The 6,833-nt window shown below is 32.8% G+C and overlaps 1 protein-coding gene across 1 annotated transcript in view; it reads right to left on the minus strand.

The window, feature by feature from the left end:
- LOC131934986 (neprilysin-1-like) overlaps nt 1–1,747 on the minus strand; it is a 9,093-nt gene extending 7,346 nt beyond the window's left edge. The window contains exons 1-2 of the mRNA XM_059291262.1: nt 1,719–1,747; nt 10–48 (exon numbers count right to left, since the gene is read on the minus strand). The gene's annotated coding sequence lies outside the window, so the exon portion shown is untranslated. The remainder of the gene's footprint in view (nt 1–9; nt 49–1,718) is intronic.
- Between the last annotated feature and the right edge of the window lie 5,086 nt (nt 1,748–6,833).

The raw sequence follows: 6,833 nt of genomic DNA on the forward strand, positions 1-6,833 counted from the left end.
TGAACTTACGATTTGTACAGTTTTCGCCGATGCATGGACCTTCACTTGCTAAAACATTTGTTAATTATGATATTAGTTTTTAATATTATTACTAGTTATTAATGATTTTTAACAATCTTCATAATTTAGCACATTTATAGAATCGTTAGCCTGTGTGGAAACGCATACTAAATATTTTATTTTATGTTTTGTTTTAGATTTTCAGTGGTCTAGGTCAGTTTTATAATGATACAATTCCACGTAGGCACCAGAAACACAAATGATAGATACAGCTTTTTATACATAGAATATAAGCTTCCGGCGGTACAGCAAACACAAATGTATGCTAAGAGTTATCGAAATTACTTCGGCAAGCTTCATCTAAAGTATTCTCCAATGCGTTTATATTGTTCATAATCCGCATTGATTAGCTGTTTCGTTAAACTTAGCATCAGTATCTCCATTTTCTGTTAAAAGATCTTTTAAAAACTCGCCCAGTTATGTGAGGCAATGACAATCGTAATCAAAACCCTCCAGAAATACTTTGTGCCAAATTTTGTTTTTCTACTGGTAGATTATCGCAATGTCAATTACGTTTTCTTTTTCTTTAAATTGATAATGTTTTGAAATATCAGAGTACAAAATCGTTCTTGCTGTGTCATCTTCTTTACTTCGCTTGAACCGGTCAGTTTTGTATCTTTATCTGCAGCTTGCTGCATCCTTTGTAGCAACTGGTATTAATTAAAATATAATTCTTGATAAATAGGACAATAAACAGTGTGTCTATTCATTGTATGAGACTGCTCAAGTAATCACCAAACTGCTTTATATGCACTTACAAGTGAATCAAAAAAGTATTTTAATTCAATCATGGTTCAAAGCATTCTCTTTTTTATGGGTCGTCCATAAATGACGTCACATTCACGGGGGGGGGGGGGGTAGAGGGGGTCCGTAATTTTGTGACGGTGTGTGACGAGGGGGAGGGGGGGGTGTTCAGATGGTGCGACGTCACACTTTTGCATTATAGAAAAGCAATGTTAGAAAACGAATTTTAGACGTTATTTCTGATGTTTTAACAAATTGCAATTAGAATTGATTAAAATAATATATTTTGACAGAGCTGAGATACGATTTTGGAAAAATATTTATGTTTTAAGAAAAATTCAACTGCGATTTTGAGGTGGGGGGTGGGGTTGTAGGCTGAGGTGTGACGTCATTTTAGGGCGGGAGGTATGGCTTTTTTGACGATGTGTGACGGAAGGGAGGAGGGGGGAGGTAAAAATCGTAAAAAAAAAAGCGTGACGTCATTTATGAATGACCCTTAGGCACATGTGTACAATTATGACCTTTGTAAACATATTTAAAAAGATATTTGTTACTATTTTAACCGAGGCATACATTTCAAGATTTATTTTGAAATTGTAATTTAAACTGAAATTAGAGTTATACTGTAAATTAATAATAGTATCTCTCCATGAAGTTTTTATAAAATGCTATCCAAATAGCTTTAAAGATAACATTTAAAAAGACATAAGGTGGGCTCTTTTTTTGAGATAATATTTCTCTTTAAATAGTTGTGGTATATATTACGCATATATCAACATATATAATATATACAGCATACTAAAAGTATAAATTAATAAATACAACATTAAACATTAAACATAGATATCAAAAGTATGCACTTAAAATATACTTACGAATCTAATATTTGCAACAAGTTTTAGAAGTGAACTTACAGTGTGTACAGTTTTCACCGTTGCCCGCCGTTTCATTCCCTATAAAAGAATACTTTGTTATCAATTGTGCTAGTTTACCTAACGCTGCTTATTGCAGACGAAGAAAGAAAAAAAAATTACGATCCTTATTCTTTAGTACATTTATTTGATTCAATTTTTAAAATACATTTTACTTATTATATCTATTTCACATTAAATGTGGTATTACTTAAAATTTAAAAATAAAGTCAGTATTAAAAGTGTAAATGTTTTGTTGCTTTAGTAATACTCACCAGCATTGCTGCTGTCTGTTTCGGCCGCTGTTAAAGATGACAAAGTCCTTAATACATTCTTTATAAAACATGTTATGACTTTAACTAATCTATAATTGTAAGGTATCTCAAGGTACCTTCTGATATTCACTTATCTTTTTATTATTAGGTACCTTCTGATATTCACTTATCTTTTTATTATTACAAAAATGTCTAATTTTCTTACAGTATAAAAATAGTTGTTATAGTAAATTATTTTAATTACAGTGTGCTTTTTCGAACTATATTTTTAACGACGCTAGTTTCAGAACAAATGAGTAGAGAAGATAATCTTTAAATATTACTTTTACCCTTTTTAGAGGTGTCTTTGAAGAAAGTAAAGATGAAAACAGCCATACAAATTTCGAACAGAAAGATGAGCGAAATAACAACCAACGGCTTTATGATGTTCATTCTGCTGGTATCTTGCGCAGATGAGGTTACCGTATACCTTATTTATTTCTACAGATGCCCATGGGCTGGAACCTGAAAAAAAAGTTTTTAAACAGAATTGGAGATTACAAGAAATAGACATAAAAACCCATACCTGCAACTGCAGCTACACCTACGCCTTCACCGGCACCAGCATCTACAACTAAAACTAAAACTACAGCTACAGCTACAGCTACAGCTACAGCTACAGCTACAGCTACAGCTACAGCTACAGCTACAGCTACAGCTACAGCTACAGCTACAGCTACAGCTACAGCTACAGCTACAGCTACAGCTACAGCTACAGCTACAGCTACAGCTACAGCTACAGCTACAGCTACAGCTACAGCTACAGCTACAGCTACAGCTACAGCTACAGCTACAGCTACAGCTACAGCTACAGCTACAGCTACAGCTACAGCTACAGCTACAGCTACAGCTACAGCTACAGCTACAACTACAACTACAACTACAACTACAACTACAACTACAACTACAATAACACATTGACACAATGTCAAATTTTCAAACTGTCGCTTGATCCAGTTTTTAAGAGACACATTATCAAATTGGCAGCTGTCAAATCTGTAGACTGTTGGACACTACTGATTTCACCCAGCTCTATTGGGTACCTGCCATGTGTGAACAACAACCACGAATCAACTCAGCTCTAATGTATAACACAGTCTAAGAACTTAAATTTTAAAATGGCGATTTGGCATAAATACAATAAAAACAAACTCTACTTTAGCTGCTGCATTGGTAGTCTTAGAGTTTACGCTCAGGGCGAATGTTATTTTATTAACTGTCTACAAATATAATTAAGTGCTAAACGCTGGTTTATGTGTTCGGTTAGACTTATGTGTTGTGTTGCTTATCATACAGATCTAGATATTAACTTAAATCTCACCTCTCATAGCTTGTTATAGTAATGGTTTCATTACGTTGCTATTGGCGTTCATTTTGGAAAACATTTGAGGACTTATTTGAATTTCCGTTTTTATTTTACTTTTCATTATGGTGAGAAAATCAGTAATTTTGAAATAAAAGTTCGTAGAAAAGTTAATTTTTAATTAAAGCGTTAAATAGTCAAGAATTTTAATCAATTTTTAATTACTTAAACTTTAAAAAAATACAATAAAATCTATAAGAAAAAAAGAATTGCGCACCAAATGAAAAGCAAACTATATGTGTATAATTATGTTGCGGAACATGTTGCACTTTATAAATTCAAATGCGTTTTTTTTTTTGAGAAATCGGAAATAGTGTTATGTACTTCTTCTGGTCACTGGAAATTTCTTAAAATTTGGAAGATAACAGAAACTTAAATTTTTATTTATATGTAAACATAATTCGATTTATCTATCAGAAACAGTACGCCTATTCATGTTATAAAATTTTGAAAAAAACGTAAGTAGAAAAAATTCCACCTCCAGTTATCGGAAATTGCTGAAAAGTTGAAACAGAACTGCAAATGTGAAATAATACTTATAACTGAACTTTCACCAATCTAGCTGTACACCTCAGTACATCATCACATACGGAGTAAAGGGGACTTATTTTAATCGCGCAAAAATTATAAATGCAGACGTATAAAAATTTCGGCGTTGTATGCCTATTCGAGTCGGAAAAACTGGGTTTTGCAATTCTGTTTGTGGGTGTGGGTGTGTGTGTGTGTGTGTGTCTGTAAACACGATAACTAGTGTACTGTTACAGTTAGCTAGATAAAATTGTGTATATAAGTATTATATCAAATTTGCAGTTCTGTATCAACTGTTTAGCGATTTCTGATAACCGTTGTGTTATAAAAGAATATTCAAGAAGTTTAGGGGGATCACTCCCGGTTTATTTTAAATTGTTAAATAAATTAAGAACGACAAGTTTTATTGCTTTAGTCACTCACACGACAATTATTGTTTTTGAAACTATCTGCTGCTAAACACTTTGTGAAAATTAAACAATTGATCTCACTGGAAATGTTCTCAGAAAAAATATTGATAATTGGGCTTAAAATGTAATATTTTATGAATGTTGGAAATCATACGAAGAGGTTAATTTTTCAAGATGGCGACCGTTGTCATAGTTACCAAAAAAATTTGCCAAATCATTTTTAGCGGAAATGCATATTCGGTTGTACCGTAAAAAAGTTGTAGAGAAGAAATTGTTTGCTCTCTAGTTTTAATATTTGTTTTACCGGAGCCTACCCCCTTAAACAAAACAAATACACATTTTATCTTTCAATCGAGAACTCCATTTGTAAGGATTACTTCACCAAACATCAACGTTTTCCCTGTTGTCAGATTATATGTGAAATAATCATGATGGTTCTTTTATCGATGCGAGTAGCTTTAAAACAGCTTTGTAGTTTAAGTACTGATGCCTTTCGGTACAGTGAGGTTCTGAAAGCTAAATGAAGTCACCAAACCGTTTGTAACAAGTTCAGAAACGCTGGTCTTTAGCCTCAAATCTAAGATATCAAAGGTTTGCTTCTGGAGCAATGCCAAGATCTTTAATTTTTTTTAAATTTGAGATTGGTTTTATTTTCGATACATATGCCTCATATTTGGAGAATTTTACTCGCGGTCACTTTTAGCCTTCGTCTGACCGGCAGTAGGTCTTAGCCATTTATCGAGGTGCATGCAAAATATTAGCCTGATGAACAGAGGATAAGTACCCTAAACAGTTTTCGTAAAATTTCCCTCAGTTTTTCAAATAAATCACAATGATTATACAGGGAAATGCAACTGGTCAGCTTGGACAGATTTCCCGATTTTTCTCATTTATCTGGCACCCATGGACATTGGTCTGCAAGCTCACGATATACCAGTGGGGTTCATTAGGGGAAAAGGTTTTTTTTTTCATTTAAGTCGCCGGTCAATAGCGCTCACATTTTTAGCCCGCATGGTTTATGTAGAGTTTGGCCGATTTTTTGCCGCCCTCTTTTGACTGAATGCGAGCGCTTGAAAATTTGAGGCGCCCATGGCAGCGCCAAGTGGCACACCGGCAAAGAAAAAAAGTTTATTTAGAATATTATGCAAATTTATAAACTTCTGCAAACTAAAAAGAGTGCATTTTGTTTGTCAAGATAAAAGTTTTAATGCATTCTGAAATATATGTAGTGCATATTTGATTGATATAAGTGCATAAATAAAAAAGCCTTTTTAAAAGAGTTTTTAAAAGCACTAACAAATTTTAAAATTGCGGAGGTTTTTTCGGGTTGCCATAGTCTGTCAAGAGAGAGGGTCAAATGTGTATTGCAGTTATACTCGTGGGAAATGGCAGGGTATAAGAGCTTGTACGAAGATTGGCTTATTTTAATTATAATTTTATTTATTTTTTGTTTAAACATTTAATTGGTTCTCCCTGTTTCAGTACTCTTTATTATAATGAATCATTACATTTTGTTTTAAGTAATTAATTTCGCGGTATTGTGTGTGATGTTCCGTGGTTGTCAAAACAAAGTTTAAAAGCGAATATGTTTCTTTAAAAAATGTTATTTTATATTTTAATAAACGTAAATGTGTAGTCTAAAAAATTATTTAAAAAAACCTTTTGGCTGATTTCTTGATCAATTAATAAGTCACAGTAGGCCAACTTACTTTCAACACTATGTAATAGATTAAATAAATATATGCATGTAAGCATGAAAAAAAAACACAATTAATGTTTTGGATATTTTTTATTACATACGGTGCAGCAAAAGGCGAAACAATTATTCTATGAAATTAATTATTAAACTCAAATTAATGTTTACATTTTCATTTAAAAAAATATAATTATAATTTTAATACTTTACACCAGGGGTCTCCAAACTACGGCCCGCGGGCGGGATGCGGCCCGCGATGTTCTCTTATCCGGCCCGCGGAGATCTCTTTGTCCACGGAAAAACCGTTTGTTGGTAATGACAGGAACTTTGCCCAAAAAAATCAAAGACATGCCTGGAAGAAACTGGCCCCCGAACTGAAATTTTATAGTTAATGCGGCCCTCGGACAAAAAAGTTTGGAGACCCCTGCTTTACACCGATAGATAGTTTACGTAAAAGATTTACTTGTTTACAATATGATTTTCAGACAGCGAAACAGTAAACTTTCAAAAAATACAGTAGTCTAATTGTAAAATAAACATAATTGTTTTTACAAAAATATTGTTTGTTATTTCTTAAAGATTAAATATTTTTAATTCAAACATATCGCACGTCGATCTTTTCATACTATACTTAAATTGGATGAGCTTGTTCAGTTTTTTTTTATGATTCCAAATTATTTTATTTCCTAATTTCCAGTACGTACATGAATATGTATTTAAACAGAGAACAATGCTTAATAAGCTATTATTGGGTGGCTATCCTAAAAATTTAAAAATTTAATTGCTGTTTTAATGAAATTATCACTG

Source organism: Physella acuta, unplaced genomic scaffold (genome assembly GCF_028476545.2).
Source record: "Physella acuta isolate Inbredline_101_S28 unplaced genomic scaffold, ASM2847654v3 ptg000126l, whole genome shotgun sequence".
NCBI lineage: Eukaryota > Metazoa > Mollusca > Gastropoda > Physidae > Physella > Physella acuta.